Genomic DNA, 17,754 nt, shown 5'->3' on the forward strand with positions numbered 1-17,754 from the left:
TCACCATTTTGACCAGGATGGTCTCGACCTCATGATCCACCCGCCTCAGCCTCCCAAAGTGCTGGGATTACAGGCGTGAGCCACCGCGCCCAGCGCCAGCTGTGGTTCTTATAACACATCAACTATGCTGACATCTAATAACCTTCAAAAACTTCATTATCGTCATGCAGAGGGGCAATGATTTCTCATTACTGAAATGTTTCATTAGTGACACAAAACATGTGGACTTGCTAAGATGCTATGTGGGGCCTCTGTCATGTGTACATAGTGTCCCACCACCTAGCTTGTCACTTCCACACTTTACCCTGGTGCCTCAGGCTGTAAATTGTCTAAGGTCCTAAGAGCAACCTCTCCAGAAGATGATTTGGCCCGATTCCAGCTACATGGTAACCAGGTCCTGCCAATAGAAAGCTGCCACCTCTATCTAAGTGAAGTATCATGCCTGCAATTTGTTGCAGCACTCAAAAATACAAAAGTTTGAGACTTAATTAAACTTACAGGGTAGCCTGTATTACTTTATCTGTTTGATTGCTAATAAGTGTTTGAAAGTGTTGCAGAATTTGATTGTGATTTTTCTCTCATTTTAACATGAGAGGGTAGTGTGATCGGGAAATAGAACTGTAACTCTCACCTCTAAGGATACCAAAGGATAACAAAAATAAACGTATCAATTGTAAACAACACAATTAGGTTAGGTGAATTTACAATGCAGATAGTCACACACAGGGAACATACAAACATTCTGGTTTGCCTAATTAGTGAGTTGGAAAATGGTTAATCAGTCAATAAAGAAGAGTTCAGTCCTGGCGAGTCCCCTAGGATGAATATTAAGACATGTACGATCTAGTTTTATTCTCATCTGATTTGAGCCAATGGAAATTTCTCATAAGGTTTTTAACTTTCTGAGAATTCTAAACTATATGACTTATTAGCCCTCTTAGCAGCCCTAAAAGTCTTTCATTCTATAAATTTCACTGAACAAATTTGATATTAGCTCCTAACTGTATATGCTAATAGACAATAGGATTAATGATAAAGACACAAGCTTTCTGGAATGACCTTAGAGAATACAGTGAGATTCACCTGCTACCTTTTCTTCCCTTAGTTCTAATCACCAACACCAAAAAATTATCATTAGTTTTCCAGACCTACATCCTGGGAACGTAACAACATAATACATACTGCCCTGTCTTCTTAGTCCTCTGCTGTTTAAAATTCCATTCTTATCTTCTCTATTGTTTCTTTCCCTTCATAATCTAAACATCAGCAGTGAGTGTAGTCTACAGTCCTTTCCTTAGAGCTAATGGCACTGGTGGGACAAGAGTGAAAAAGCACGTATACCAATCAAATAGATCATTTGAAAAATAACCATTATTATTTACAACTACATTAATTTAAATTGTATGTTGCTTTGACATACTTTTTGTTGGTTGTACAGTGATGCTTATATGCCTACTCCGATTCCTAATATATGTACAAACTTAAAAGGGTTATTTCCCTGTTTGTTTAATCAACCAGAATAATCTGAAAAGAACCTGGGCTTGTAGAGCAATATCCCTCAGGGCTAAAGCTCTGATATTTCTCTTCCAGGTGGAATTAACTGTACTGGAAGCTAATCCCTTTCACTGAGGGAAGGAAGATTTACTAAACAGTGCCAGCTCACCAAAGGTCAGATTTCACTAGCTCTCTTCATTCTCATGCTACCCTCTCTGCCCTTGTAAATATTACACTTTGCTTCCTAAATAAACCACAGCAGCCATTTTTATGAGTAATATTTGTTTCGAGCAAACATCAGTTTCAGTGAAATGATTAGAATTTTCAACAATCTTGTCTTCTCTATATGAGTTTTTCTCACTGGATCTTCTTAACTGTCTTAGTATTTCCGCCTTGCTGCTTTTGTCCTGGAAGTGTTATGATCAGAAAATTAGGGATGGAGAAGTAAAAGAAAGTAAAACAAAGAGAAGAAGGGGAATTAACATTTATTAGGCATCTATCATAATACTCACACTGTTCTACATAATTTAAATGCATTATGTTATTACCTCTCCTATCAGACTGTGAGGTAAATGCTGTTTTCCTCATTTTATCTCATTTAAAACAAGGTGAGATTAAGCATTTCAACCAGTCACAAAGCTACCAAGAGACAGATGCAGAAGCCAGGACCATGTCTGTCTGGAATGCAATCCCTTGTAGTTCCTATGCTGTTTTCTTGCCTCCTCCTTAATCTAAGTACTTTAAGGAATATAATAGTTTTAGGTTACACTGGTATTTTTCAAAGCAAGTTTTAATTACTACTTGAGAAAAAAAGACTGACATTATACATTAGAAAAATGCATAACAGTGAAATATTGCATTTCTTTATCTGTTGTTGAAAGAAGATTTGTTGGAATCCAATCAACGTTGCTGACAAAATATTGCTATATAACAAAATAATTAGACATTGCTATTTAATGAAGTTTATTAAGAATCACAGGTGTGGAAACCTGCTCTTTTATTTTATTTTCATTGAGACAGAGCCTTGCTCTGTCACCCAGGCTGGAGTGCAGTGGCATGATCTTTGCTCACTGTGACCTCTGCCTCCCGGGTTCAAGCCATTCTCCTGCCTTAGCCTCCTGAGTAGCTGGGACTACAGGTGCACACCACTGTGCCCAACTAATTTTTTTTTAATTTTAGTAGAGACAGGGTTTCACCTTATTAGCCAGGTTGGTCTGGATCTCCTGACCTCGTGATCCACCTGCCTTGGGCTCCCAAAGTGCTGGGATTATAGGCGTGAGCCACTGAGCCTGGCCCCTGCTCTCTTTTTTGACTGTGTATTATATGCTAGGCATGAGCTTCAGCTTTACAGACAACATGAATCACTTAGTCTTTGCAACACTTCTATTAGGAAGGTCTACTAGCATCCCCTTTGCGAGAAAAAAATAAAAAGTTGTATGATGAAGAAATTAGGCATGTCCCTCCAGATCACCCAATATTAATTGGCAGAGCCAAGATTTGTACTCAGGCCTTCCGGTGCCAAAGGCTCTGCTTTTCTACCACACAATCAACTTTCCCTCAGATGTGGTAACATTTGCTCACCCACACACTTTTTTTGGATGGTGATTTCATTAAACATAATACTGTTTTGTAGTCTTTTATTGTGCCCTAAATGTTCATGTACGTAAGTGTACCTCTCCTACAGTCTACAATCTTCCTCATGTCTTCTTTTTTGTGAATTAGGTGTTGAAAAATGATAGATCTCGGGCAGATGCTAGATAGATAGATAGATAGATAGATAGATAGATAGATAGATAGATAGATAAATGATACAGAATAGACGATAGATGATAAATCGGTAAATAGATGAGACAGAATATTAGATAGATAGATCAATAAGTAGATGATACAGAATAGATGATAGATATATTACTAGATCGATAAATAGATGAGATAGAAGATTAGATAGATAGACAGATAGAAGATAGATAGATAATAGTCTTACATATAGCCCAATGCATGACTTAATTAATGTTAACCTAAAGCAAAGCTTTCTTTTCAAGGTGGGTGTGGGATGGGGTGGGAAGGTGTGTCTGGAATTGCTGATGTAGCAGTAGTCACACAGCATTTTTAGCTTTTCAGGTGACTGTACCAGTGCTCCTTGAAAGAGAAAGAAGGTGGGAAGGAGGGACTCATGAATGTCCATTCATCTCTGTGCCGTTCACCCCACAATGCCTGCTGAGCAACAGAGGAGGCTGAGTTGCTGAGGGAAGAATAAAGAAACCTGTAGTAAGAGGGTCAAAATTTCATCTACTATCCTTATTTGGCAAATAATTTAACCTCTTTTAGGCCCATTTTCTTTATTTGGAAAGCGGGACAAATAATACATAAGCCAATCCCAGAATGATGATAAGTTTCAGTGAGAAAAAAGGAGGTGAAATGCAACTTGTGGACACGCAAGTGCTATGTAAGTGCACTTTCCCCATTTTCACCCTGGCTAAGTCCAATTCTGTTAAAAAGGTCTTGCTGGCTCTTACACTGCCTTACCTCAGGGACTCTGTGCAGTGCACGACACCTGTCTGGGCAGCTGTCTGTGGTCAGCACCCTGCACACCGAATTTTGAGTGAATAATAGCAAGAGCTGGTAGCACGGCCAGCCTGGTGCTGTGTCCACTGCCCTGCAGAAACGCAAATAAGCCAAACACACACTCCCCAGAGAGCCAAAAATCATTTAAACATTATACCATCCTTCATCTCCGTGTGAAATACAATACAACAAGCTAAGAGAGAATAGAGAAGATTTCAGAAAAAAAAAATATGTGGGACTTTTGAGGAATTTGTAGGGGAAAGAAATACAAATGGTTAAGAATATAATTTAAAAAACATATTACAATTTTCTTAATATGAAGGATTACAAAAAAGTTACCAAAAAATGCGTTGGTATGAGCTTTCATTATCATGTAGCAAAATGTATTTTAAGACAACTTATTTTGAAATCCACATGAACGCAAGTTTTGAGGCTGAAAAATGATTTCCACACAAAATATAAATGCTCTTGTTAGAGCTATAAAATGAGAATTTTTTAGGGGCTTCACATCTCACTAGTTCAAAATAAAAGCAATGGCAAAGCTATATCCCAAGACAGGGGGTCAGTACGTGGCCTCAAATTGTAAGGCTTCAGTGGTTTGCAGATAATTTTTAGCCTGAGATTCAACACTATTTATGCTGTATTCTCACCAGCTTGAGGGAGAGGAATCAGTGTTAATACAGATATCTGACCAATAAGTGGAATGCCCAAAAGAACAACTTTTTAACTGTTGTATATGGGGCTGTGTATGTTCAAACATTTCATGTATTCATTTAAACCAAATTACACAATAAAAATGTTCACCTCAGCAAATAAGAACAAATCACCTAATTTTATATTCACCTCATTAAATCCAGCACTTGTGGAAACCTGTGCCGATCACGAGAAGGCAGATAACCTGATTCTCACTTCCATTGTGGAAGTGAGAAGAGCTCACACTTACATAAGGATGTATATTTTTTAAGAAACAAAACCTCAGCATTTTTATAATGTTCTAACAAAATGTTCACTGTGTGATATAGCAACCTTAAAAAATAAATTCACATAGTAATCTTTTTATAATATCCTAAGTTGGATTAATTTAAATTTTCTTTCAAATTTAAATGAAATTATTAGTCTAACTTTTATGAATACCAATTCTTTCCTTGTAGAGAATGCAAATTAGCCTTTCATATCTAAAAACAGACAAAAAGTGCATCTAATTAAATCCCTTTTAAATTTTAAATGTGAATGATTAAATAGGATGTATTATAGGAAAAACACTTATCTGTTTTATTTAATTTTTTATTGGCATATATCTAACAATAAACATTAAGTGAGAAATATTCAAAACAAATAAATGTGCCAATAGAAACTAATTAGTATTTACATCAATACTTCTAATTTGATATTCTCAGAGCTCAAAAAAATCCAATCATATAGATTATATAAGAAATAAAATAATGGAGTTTTCTATAGACTTCCTACGTGTTGTGATTTAAGAATAAAGATAAATATATACTCTAATATTTCAAATATAATTAGAATGATTTCACATATTATCATAACAATTTCATATTTTCATGTATTTGACAAACATTTACTGAATACCTATTTTGTATCAGACACTGACATATGGGGAATAGAACAGTGAACAGAGAGACTAAAATATATGTCTCAAAGAGTTTTCTTTCCAGTAGAGAAAATAATATTTGCAACTATTATCAACAAACACAATTGATTTTGCGCCAATTTAATAACATAGTATAATTGGCAAAATGAAAAAGCTTTGGAGAGAAGGGGTAGAATTTTAGTGTGGCAAAGTAAGTCTTTACTGGAAAGTGGACTTTGGAATGAAGACATGAAGAAAGTGAGGGAGCCAGTTATGCATTTACCTGAGGAAGGCTTTTCAGGCTGAGCGAATTGCATGCATGTACAATGTTGGGAGAATGAGGGCATGTTCAAAAGGCAAGGGAACCCTGTGACTGAAGCCGAGAGCAGAGGGGAAGAGTCAAAACAGATGAAGGCAGACAGATAATGTGGGCACAAACCAAGAAGGGCCTCACACATCACAATAAGGGCCTTTGATTTTTACTCTGAGAAGAAATGTCGTTAGGGTGTTTTGAGGAAAGAAGTGCCATAATCTGACTTAAATTCACAGGATATTTCTGGCTGCTATATTGTGGGTAGAAGCGAAAGCAGTAATTTCAAGGTCTACCATAATAATACAGGTGAGAAAATCCAATGGTAGCTTACATTTGCTTGGTTAGAAGTGATCAAACCCAGAACATATTTTGAGAGTAGTGTGGAGTTAATGTGTTAGGTCTAAGAGTGAAACAGTGAGAGGAAACAAGGACAGCACCAAGATTTTTGAGCTGCAAAACTAAAAGAATGAAATTGCATTGAGTCAGAGAAAACTGAGGAAGGAACTCTTGGGGGTGGGAAATTTTAACTAGGATTCATTTGGCAGACGAACCACTTTATTATAATATTTTTCAGGACCTTATTGTTTCTGACATGGGAAGAAAACTTTATACAAAAGTAGTTAGGCAGGACAAATTTATAATGAATATATAATCATAGTTGCAAATGCTGCTTAAAATACTTCAGTGTTTCTGGGTGGCCTTTAGAATGATGTGAATTCCAGAGTATTATAGGAAGCTTCATGACCCCAGCTTATATCAGTTGCATTTTGTTGTCTATTTCCAGTGACATATGTAAATATTTTTTATTCTATCAGCAATCTGTAGCTGAAATTGAGGAGATTGTATCTTCTTACTCATCATATACATTAAAATGATTACATTGTATTAACTGAATAACTCAGAAGTAAATCAATGCAGTTTCCTTCTCTGAAAAGGTGAGGAGAAATGGAAGGAGGAGGAAAAGTGGGAAGAAGAGAGATGGGGAAAAGGAGAAAAATAAGTTTTGTTTATGGTCATATGCTGCCCATCACAAAAGCTTGCTCAGGAGTTGGACTGTGTACAAATGTGGTCCTGTGGTATAGATCGTACATAGGCCAGAAAATAAATAACACTACATATACAAAAGAGATAAGACATTGGGTTTCTTTCATTCATGTTGAAACTGAAATCAATTGAGTCAGAGCAGGACATTCGTGCTATATTGTGTAAACAGCCACTGGAGTTTCCTTATACCAGCTTCTCTTGACTCTAAACACATTCATTATGATCCGATGTACCTTACTAAAACCCCACTGCCATCTTATCACCCCTTGGTGAAGAATCTAAAATATTCATGTTATCAAATCACACTTTCCACCATTTACAAATTTTCCCATAATCATGCCTGTCAACATGGTATTATTCTCAATTTTCCTCTCCTGTTATAAAGCTCTCCTCCCTGCCTGGACCACAGTGTATTTCAGATTCTCTTCAGGTGTCACTTCCTTCATGAAGCATCCCCTGAATATTTCTCTTCAATGTCCTGTAGAACACATTTTAAAAATCTAAATTGTTCCAAGTGTCTTGTCTTATTAATTAGCTTATTTATGGAATACCCTCTATATACAATCTATTTGCTGATCATTGCAAATAGAAAGAGAGAGAGAATAAGTTCTTAAAGAAATTCTTGGTCTACTATACAAAACATCTTAATACTTAATTAGAATCTACTGTGATACATACAAATATTGTAACTGTACAAGCTACAGTCATAATACAGGAGGAAATAATTGTTGGCATTTTGGAAAAAGAAAAGGAAAAAATAGACACATACGCATATTTCATTTGAGCAGCCAGGCTTCCAAATCAGGAACTCTATGTTTTTCAGAGGAGAATTTCTAAAACACCTGTTTTATCAGAACCATCTTGGATATTTTATGAAAAAAAAAAAAAAAAAAGAGTAATGCACTTTACTGCTATAAAGTTAGACTCTATAACTCTGAATTGCTGCCACTAAAATCTGCATTTTAAAACCTCTCATTTTAATGTCAATGATGAGTTGAGTTTTGTTACCAGAAGAGTCTCAGGCAAATCCGGTCACCATACTTGTAGGTTGCAGATTGGTGACTCATAGGTACCTGGGGTGATAACTCATTTCTATCAGCCATGAAGGTTTGCACAAAAACTCAACCGATCTTCAAATAACACAGTTATCAAATCTACTAGTCCTGTTCCCCTAAATTTCATCAATCCAAGTTTAATCCCATTAATTTTTATGTTTGAAAACTAGAAGTGATTGCTTTTGACTGAAGTTTTTTAGGTTTCATGCTTTTCCTTTTGATACTTACTTCATGTGGATCAAATTCTTTGAACCTTAGAATATGAGACTAATAACAACATGGAGACAAAATCAATAGCACAGCATTAAGGTCATCCTCAACCTGTTATAGTGTTGATTCTACTGTAGGTATGATATCCTTGACAGGGAGGTTGATATATGGTTGTGTTGTACTTGGACAGGCTTGTGCTTCTCAGGGCAAGAGTTTTCAGCAAATGACTGTTTTACTTATTGATGTTCTTTCAATCCTTTACTCTTTCTTGGGAAAGATAGTGTGCTGTTCCCCTAGATTAACAGGAGAAATCTAAATTAATAACATTTGTTTGAAGCTACTTCAAAGTCACATTAACATGACTTTATAGAAATTATAGCCTCCTTCTGTGAAACTCAAAATAGTTTTTAAGTAATAATTTTTGTCTTAGCCCTTATGCCAGCGAGGCTGCAAATAGATATATGCATATTCCACAATGTGACAGGCACAATCAGGATTCAAGTGATTTAGCCTAAACTATTAATCAAAATAGTTACTGATGTTTTCTAATAATACCAAAGGTTTTCAGTAACTTGCTTAACATAAAAAACAATGTATTTTCCCTACAGTACAGCAATTTAAAACATATGATGATATTTTTGTGTGAAGACTTCTATAATATTGATTCAATATAAAAGATAGGATAGAGTTTGCTCTGGCAGAATTAAATCAAAATTAGAATGTATCTGTAATTGAAATACTAAAAATAGCAAAGTATTACAGTTATAACAGAACTTAATCTGGTATGTGCTATCAATTTAGTAATTTAAACTGTTCATCCTAAGCATATGCATCTCTTATAAAATGTCTAGTGTTAAAATTCTTGTTAACATGGCTTGATGCCAAAAATATAGAATTGAGTAAAGATAGTCTCTTCAACAAATGTTGTTGGCAAAACTGAACATCCATATGCAAAGAAAAGGAAATTGGGCTCTTACACGGCATACAAAAAAAAAAAAAAAAAATTCAAAATGGATTAAAGTCCCACATGTAATACCTGAAACTATAAAACTCCTAGATATAAACATATGGGAAAAGTTTTATGACATTAGTCTTGGCAATAATTTCATGACTCTGACACCTAAAGCACAGGCAACGAAACCAAAAATAGACAAGTGGGAATACATCTAACTAAAAAGCTTCGGCACAGCAAAGAAAACAATCAACAAAACTGGAAAAAAGAAAAAAAAAACAATATAGAGAATGGGAAGATATTTCCAAACCTTATATCTGATAAGGGATTAATTTCCAAAATATATAAGAAACTCCAACTCAATAACCAAACAACAATGGTAACAAAAATCTTATAATCACATCAATAAAAATGAGCTAAGGACTTGATCAGACTTTCTTCCAGTGAAGACACATAAGGGCCAAAAGGCCTATGAAGCATTGCTCAGTGTCTCCAGTCACCAGGAAGATGCACATCAAAACCACAATAAGACACCACCTTACTTCTCTCAGGATAGCGATTATAAAATAAGCCAAAGGCATGTGTCTTTATAATGGAATAATTTATGTTCCTTTGGGTATATACTTACGAATTGTATTGTTGGGTCAAAGGTCTATATTCTTTGAGCACTATTCACAATAGCAAAGACATGGAATCAGCCTAAATGCCAATCTGTGACAGACCAGATAAAGAAAATGTGGTACACATATACCATGCAATACTATACATCCATAAAAAAGAACAAAATTGTGCCTTTCCAAGGCTGTGGAAGGAGCCATTGGCTATTATCCTTAGCAAATTAACAAAGAAATGGAAAACCAAATACCACATGTTCTCACTTACAAGTGGGAGTGAAATGATGAAAAGACATGGACACACAGAGGGACATAACACACGCTGGGGCCTTTCAGAGAGTGGAGGGTGGGGGAGGGAGAAGATCAGGGAAGATAACTAATAGGTATCAGGCTTAATACCTGAGTGGTGAAACAGTGTGTATAACAAACCCCCATGACACAAGTTTACCTATGTAACAAACCTGCATGTGTACCCCTGAAGTTAAAATAAAAGTTGAAAAAAAAATGCAATAGGCAGCAAGTATCTGTGAGGATATGAAACCCATGCACAGTGTTGGTGGGAATGCAAAATGGTGCAGCTGCTATGGAAAACAGTATTAAGGTTACTTAACATATAAAACACATACACACACACACACACACACACACAGACACACACACGTGTGCGTGCAATAAAGCAATCCCACCATGGGTATTTATCCAAAATAATTAAAACCAGGATCTGGAAGAGATAATAGTACATCCATGTTTACTGCAGCAACATTCCTGGTAGCCAAGGTATGAAAACAACCTAAATGTTCATTAATGGATGAACGGATAAAGAAAATGTAGTATATAAAGACAAGTGAATACTATGCAGATTTAAAATAAAGAAAATTCTGCGATATGCAACATGGAAGAATCTTGAGGATATTTTACTAAATGAAATAAGCCAGTCACAGAAAGACAAATACCGCATGATTTCACTTGGAGGAGGTATCTAAAATAGTCAAATCAAAGAGCATAATGGTGGTTTCAGGGAGCTAGAGGAAGAGGGATGATAAGTTACTCTTAAATAGGCATAAAGCTTAAGTTGTGCAGAGTAAAGAAGGTCTGGAGATCTGGTGTATAACATTGTGTCTGCAGTCAGCACTACTGAATTATATTTTTAAACATTTAAGATGATAGATCTCATGTTATGTTCTTACCACAGTAAAATAAAATAAAAAAATCAAAAAAATGGCTTAAAATGTGTAAATTAAGTAGAAACATAATAAAACTACAGTTTAAGGTCACATGAATTTACAATTACCTATTCTGGCTTAATTAAAGTTTCAAAAGAATAGAAAGGAAAAGGATTATAAGAATACTAGATTCTTATGCAAAACAAAGACGCCATTGGGATTAGGATAAGTCCCAGTAATCCTGAACATCCTGTACACCTGTGAAATTTGGGCCTTCAGACCTTTGGACAAACTTGAACTTAGACTGCCGCTGGAAAGTCACACTAAGTGCTGGCAATCTAAACCACTCCCCTGCCTGCCTCCCTCTCTGTTCGAGGTGGATACATAAACAGAGATGCCTATCACTATTAGAATGACCTGTGCTACGGTTTGGCCATGTCCCTCTCCAAATTCATCTTGAATTGTAGCTCCCATAATCCCCAAGTGTAGTGGGAGGGACCTGGTGTGAAGTAATTGAATCATGGGTGTAATTAAGCAGTGCTGCTGTTCTTGTGATGGTGAGTGAGTTCTTATGAGAGCTGATGGTTTTATAAGGAACTATTGCTCGGCACGTCTGCTTGCTGCCACCATGTAAGGTGTGCTTTAGCTCCTCCTTCACCTTCTGCCATGATTGTGAGGCCTCCCCTTATGTGGAAAGGTGAGTCCATTAAATCTCATTCCTTTATAAATGACCCACTGACAGGTATACCCTTATAGCAGTGTGAGAACAGAGTAATACAACCTATTATGATAATTTCTGAGACCAAGTATAACTTACGTGGTACTAATCAGAAGGAATAGAAGTGGAGGCAGCTCCATTACAAAGAAAGCTAATTTCCTCACTTTTCCTACAGGGCAGGTGATTTGGAGATTCAAGCTTCAGGTTTCAACTCCAGAAACATTGTTTACCCAGCAATGCCTTCAATTCTTCAGTCTTTTTACTTTCAAATTTTCTGAATTATTTAGTTGGTAGTGTATCTTGCTATGCATCCAACAGCTCTTGCTAATACCAATCTTTGCGTTCTAGAAACTTGAATGCCACATGCAATAATCCAAACATTTTCATCAGGCCACTTTCCTGCTCAAGAAGAGTCAGAAATTTTCTACCAAATAAATTTCAAAATTATTGTCTTGTTATAGCTATCAGTCACATTGTAGAATCTCTTAACATCAGTCTCCCCTCTAAGCTACACACAAAAACACACACACCATGGCCTCACACTTTTCAACATAAAATGTGTTACCCCCAATCTCACTATAGTTCAACACCTATGTTTCCCTTGGGATGATGTTCCATTTCTTATATAAAGCCTTCTCTAAATGCCACAAGCCCCATGAAGCCCATTTCTAAATGAGTTCTGATAATACGAGATGGAATATGTCATGATTTATTGTTTTCATTTTTACAATCTATTTACTATATTTGTTTACCAATATTACCATAAAACCTCTGAATAAATCAGTTCTTGTTTTTTGTGCTGCACAGAGAACTTGGAACAGTTCACGGTACCTGACATTATAATTCTGTCATCTTATACTTTTACAGAAAATATTTTGATAACTCCTACTACCTCAGGAGAGAAAGAAAATCATATTAAATAAAATACAAGGGCTAATGACTTCATCCCCTACCTCCATTCCACTCAATTTTTCTTCAAATCCCCTGATCATTGCTTTCCCATACTGCCTTCTACTTGAGCTCCTCTGTGCCTATGGCAAACTACCCCAAAGACACCTTGAATCGGTGCCCTATCAATTTATCTTTGTGATTTCACCTGCCTAAACACCTTTTTGCTTTGCTTACTGTATCTGTACTGGGTCTTCAGGCCTAAGTTTCACAAAGTTAGAAATAATTTCCTCTAGTCCAGATGGCAGGTCCCCCAGTATATCCTGCTCCTAAGCTAAATGAGTGCCCCGTGATGATTCCTATTCTGTTGACACTACCTAGTGATTTACCCATCTCTGAGAGTGGTTTGCAATTTTCCTTAGCGAGAATCACATTTTTACTATTGGTCTCCTAGACCCTGGCTCAGTACTTGGTAAAAGAAACACAGCCCACTTAATATCAACTCCTTCAAAGCACTCTGCCTCTGGTGGTAAAGGCCCTGTTTTCTTGTTCTTTAAATATAGACTCTAATTTTCTATTTACTTTAAATCTCTAATCAACTGAGATCCTAGTTATCTTTTCTCATAGGGGTGAGGAAGCCAGCCCAAGAAGTCAGGGAAAGTGTAAGTATTCCTTATTTCCATGGGAAACAATGTAAGAAAAGCAAAATTGTTAGATTTCCAGTGACTATAGTGTTACCAATCATATTTTGGTACGCAGGGAAGAATAATTATTTTAGGCTAGATATAATTCAATAAGATGTAGTGGAAAATGTGCTCTTAAAGGCAAAGACCTTATTTTCCTGGACAAGGAATTTAGACTTCATCTCCGAAAACAAAGGTGCAAATGTAAAATGCCTAAATATGCTAAGAAGGTGACATAGATAAATGAAGTGTGCCTGCATATGGCCACATTGTCAGGAACACAGTAAGATATTGGTTGGGGCTGTAATAAATGGAAGAACATATTCACTACTCAGTTTCTAGTGATTGTAGAAGAAAACTGAGAGCTCGGTGTTATTAGACGTTCTTATGTTTCAAGGAAAGTCAGGGTACTAAATTATCACTCAGAATTGTCCCAGTTTTAATTATTAGCAAGTAATTCAATTTTTAAATTAAGTTTATGAGAAAGAAAAATCAGCTCTGTGGATTGCATTTAGTCAGCAATCCACATATTTGTAACCCTGATAATTAAAACCAAGGAAGGCTTCATAATCAGATCCATGTAATAAAGTCAGGAGGAGTCTGCAAAATGAGGTTCATTAGACTATGAATTCCCAAGGAGTGGTTTTTTAATGAATGGATAAATAAATAAACAAATAAGAATCCAAAGACAGACACTGTCTGGAAGTTTGTCCACATAGTTTAGGTAAGTATTTCATCAGGTCTGAACTAAGGTAGAAGCAGTAGGAATTGGGGTTTTAGGCATATTTTGAAGTTTATAGTTTAGCTGCTGTTTGTCAACATGTTGATGAATGATAAAAGGATTATCAATAAAGAGGGTTAAGGAGATAATGAATTTGTTCCCAGCTGTGCCATTAACTAGGTATGTGATCTTGTTGATCTCAAGTGGAAAATTAGGAGATTACAGTGAAATGTATCTGAAGAGCTTCTCAAAGCCGAAGCTCTTTCATCCTAGGTTGACATTTTGGGACCTCATGTCAGTAGTTTTTAACAACCGTTCTAGTGTGTGATTTCACTTACATGAAGGTCAAGGACAGGCAAAACTAATCTATGGTGATAGAAAAACAATACTTATGGGAGAGGGTTGAATGGAAAGGGGCATAAGGGAATGTTCTTGTGTGTGGGGTATACCTTGACTGGGGTTTATGTGTGTCAAAGTCACTCATCATGGACCAATGCATTTTATATATGTAATTTATAATGTCATTTAAAAAATGTTTTGTTGACAGATGTTAATATTTTAACTTATAGGTTCTCGTATTTGGATGTATATTAGAATCACCTGGAGAAAATTTTCTTGAAAAGTTATTTGCTTAAATAAAAAGTTATTTATTAAGTATAATACAATGTTTATATATGTATAAGTATAGTGCAATGGTTACATTTGGGTAATTAACATTGCATTATCTGACATACTTTTATCATTTTTTGTGGTAAAAACACTTAAAAATCTACTCAGCCATTTTCAAGAATACTACATTGTTATTAACTACAGTCATCATGTGGTACAATACATTTCTTGAATTTATTCTTCTTATTTGACTGAAATTTTGTATACTTTGACCAATATCTCCCCAATCCCATCCCCTCTCCCCAGCCCTTGGTAATCACCACTCTACTCTCTGCCTCCACAGAAAGGCTTTAAAAAATATTGTTACTTAGCAGCAAATTGTAGAAAGCTTGATTTAATACATGCTTAGAGAAAAATCCTAGAAACAAATCATGTAATTCAACAGCTTGTCATAACTTGATTTTTACTTATACTTACCTCTCTTAACTTTCCAGTATTTTAAATCAAAGCCTTCCAACTAAGAGCAACCAACACGATTATAGTTAAAGTTAGACTTATTAAAATACCCGACGGAGAATGTATATCAGGGGAAGTAAGGGGGGTCTCTAAAGGAGAGAGTCAGTGAAGGATACCCTTAGAGTTTAGGGATCAAAGTTATATGATAAAATGGTCTTAGCAGGGATTGGTCTGAATTTGCAAATAAAGAAACTTTATGGAAGCAGTTGTCTTTAGAACGCAAGTCTAGGCAGATTTTGCTGCATTGGTTTATCTGTGTTCTTACCTTGGAACATGTAGATCTAAATGAGCTGGTGTTAAAGCATTTTATCCTTAGATCATCTATGATTCTGGTGTAATTTGGTATGATTTATGTGTTTTACAAGTCCTACTGCAGTCAATATTAAAATTGTGGTTTCTGTTTCAAATCTCAGCACTCCCCTTATACCCTCGCTGCCAGACAGAACGCATTTCACTCTATCATATTAAACTAATGGAACACAAAGATTTGCCAGAGCTCCCCATCAAAACTGACTTTTAGAAGAACTAAACAAGAGGACAGTAGAATAAAGAAGCTTAATGTGTTTAATTTCCTTGAAACACCCTGCCCTACCTTCCCTGGCTTGCTGCCACTTTAGGGTAGGCACACTTGACCTCATTTTTAAGGACTTAAGTCATCTGAAAAAAAATGTTTATTTTCATGTCTAGATTAAAATAATAATTTCTACTCTGAGGTGACTGCAATTTTCTGTTATATCAACCTCACGGTTAGTTTCTGTTACTAAGAACATTAAATTAACAATATGGGTAATTCAAGAATATTTTGGCAATAAATCATTCAAGAACAGTACATGCAAGGCAGGGCAAATGAGAGCTTTTCTGGTGAAAAGGTTACTTGCAAGATTCCTATTGTCTTTATGACATAATGTGCCTCTTGCCTCCTTGTCTTCTTCAGTGATGAGAAGGCAAGCCTCAGCGTGTATGGCTGACACTGGGAGAGAAGCATCTTCCCTGGATATGTGTCTTTTACAAATGCCCATCACTCTGTGTTTTGTTGTTTAATAACCTCACTCTTAGACACCTGACATTTGCAGTAATGAAGCAGAACAACAACAAAAATAGGAAAGCATCAGGCCTACGGAAGGCCATAAATGTGAAGAATATACCTACAGAGGCAGAATGAAGGGGTGGAGACTTTGCAGATACCTACTGCCACATGCCTCATCTTGATTTCATTGGGAACCTCAAAATATAATGAAGCTTCTCCAAAGGTCTTTGTCCAAAGTAAATTATCTTAAAGTGTTAAATCCATAGAGCAGATAGATCTCTTCATATTCGATCTGAACTAGGAAATGTAGGATGAGGTACATTTTATTAAGTTGGGAGAGCAACATACTGTTTAGGAAATCCTCTATTCGACTGTATTGTATTGTGATTTCTTCTCTCACCAAATACTTATCTCACCAAAACCCTTGACAGTGCAATTACTGGATCAATTGCTTTACTCTCCTGAAAGAAGCTATTCTGTATTCATTCCTTAGCTCTGAAGTGCAAGGAGGAAAAAGAGACGCAGGTGGAAGCAGAGGTGATAGACTGTTTCTGTTTCAGCAGGTTCTAAAAAAATGGGACTAAACAGATTAATAGTGCAGTTATTTAGAACAATTATGCTTTATAGGTTTCTTAGAGGCAGAAAAATTGCCATCAAGAATCCAAATGACAGAGACAATTTTTTGTTTTTTTTTTTTTCTTTTTCCATTTATTTATTTTATTGCATTTTAGGTTTTGGGGAACATGTGAAGAACATGCAAGATTGTTGCTTTGGTACACACGTGGCAGTGTGATTTGCTGCCTTCCTCCCCATCACCTACATTTGGCATCTCTCCCCTTGCTATCTCTCCCCAGCTCACCACCCTCCACCGTCCTTCCCCAATTTCCCCCTGACTGAACCCAGTGTGTAGTGCTCCCCTAATGTGGGAATGTAAAGCTTGACAATTATACACTCCCTAGGTCAAATAAAACTTTGTAAATATTTCAACAATAGGATCTGCATAATGAAACACATATTCTGTAATAGCAACATTTCCACTCAAAAATATAGTTAACATTTTTCTAGTAGTAAGTTAGAAATAAAAGAAACAGAAGTGTGCAGATTCCCTTAATTGGTGTTAGGCCTCAAAGAGCAATACTGCCTGCCATATTGTTTGAGGCATTTTTTTTTAATATTGCTATAATACCAGAAGTATTAGAAGTATTAGAAGCCAGTAGTGACCAGCTTCTAACCAATGGGGGTAGATTTTAATCACTTCTTCTCTTTGGAGTAATATATGTGCCAAGTTTTGGGACTCATAGGCCAGAAGAGAAATAAAATGTTAGGTATGGGAGCCAAGAAATCATAAAGTAGCTTCTGCAGTCTTGCATAGCTTTGCTGTTTGATCTTCTGAAGAAGACAGAGTCATTGAAATACTTCTTTTTATTATCAGCCTTTCATGGATTATAATGTAATTCCAGCTTCAGCTTCTGTCATTTTTTAATGTGATGTTTGGCAGAGAATGATACCAGAGTAATCTTACTTATTTGAGAAGTTTGGGACGTGGAACAGATATCTCTGAACTTGATTGAAGTTTTCTCCCAAAACTTCA

General features: G+C 36.1%; 1 protein-coding gene and 1 long non-coding RNA gene across 2 annotated transcripts in view; both read right to left on the reverse strand.

The window, feature by feature from the left end:
- CNTNAP2 (contactin associated protein 2) overlaps positions 1 to 17,754 on the reverse strand; it is a 2,272,324-nt gene that overhangs the window by 1,878,576 nt on the left and 375,994 nt on the right. The gene's annotated exons all lie outside the window — the stretch shown is intronic.
- Positions 859 to 2,540, reverse strand: LOC116528057. Its single transcript, XR_004258832.1, has 2 exons — positions 1,120 to 2,540; positions 859 to 1,001 (listed from the first exon to the last, which is right to left on the reverse strand). It is a non-coding gene; the product is annotated as an uncharacterized LOC116528057 (long non-coding RNA).

This window comes from Sapajus apella, unplaced genomic scaffold (assembly GCF_009761245.1).
Source record: "Sapajus apella isolate SASKATOON/1434 unplaced genomic scaffold, GSC_monkey_1.0 scaffold56, whole genome shotgun sequence".
Lineage (NCBI taxonomy): Eukaryota > Metazoa > Chordata > Mammalia > Primates > Cebidae > Sapajus > Sapajus apella.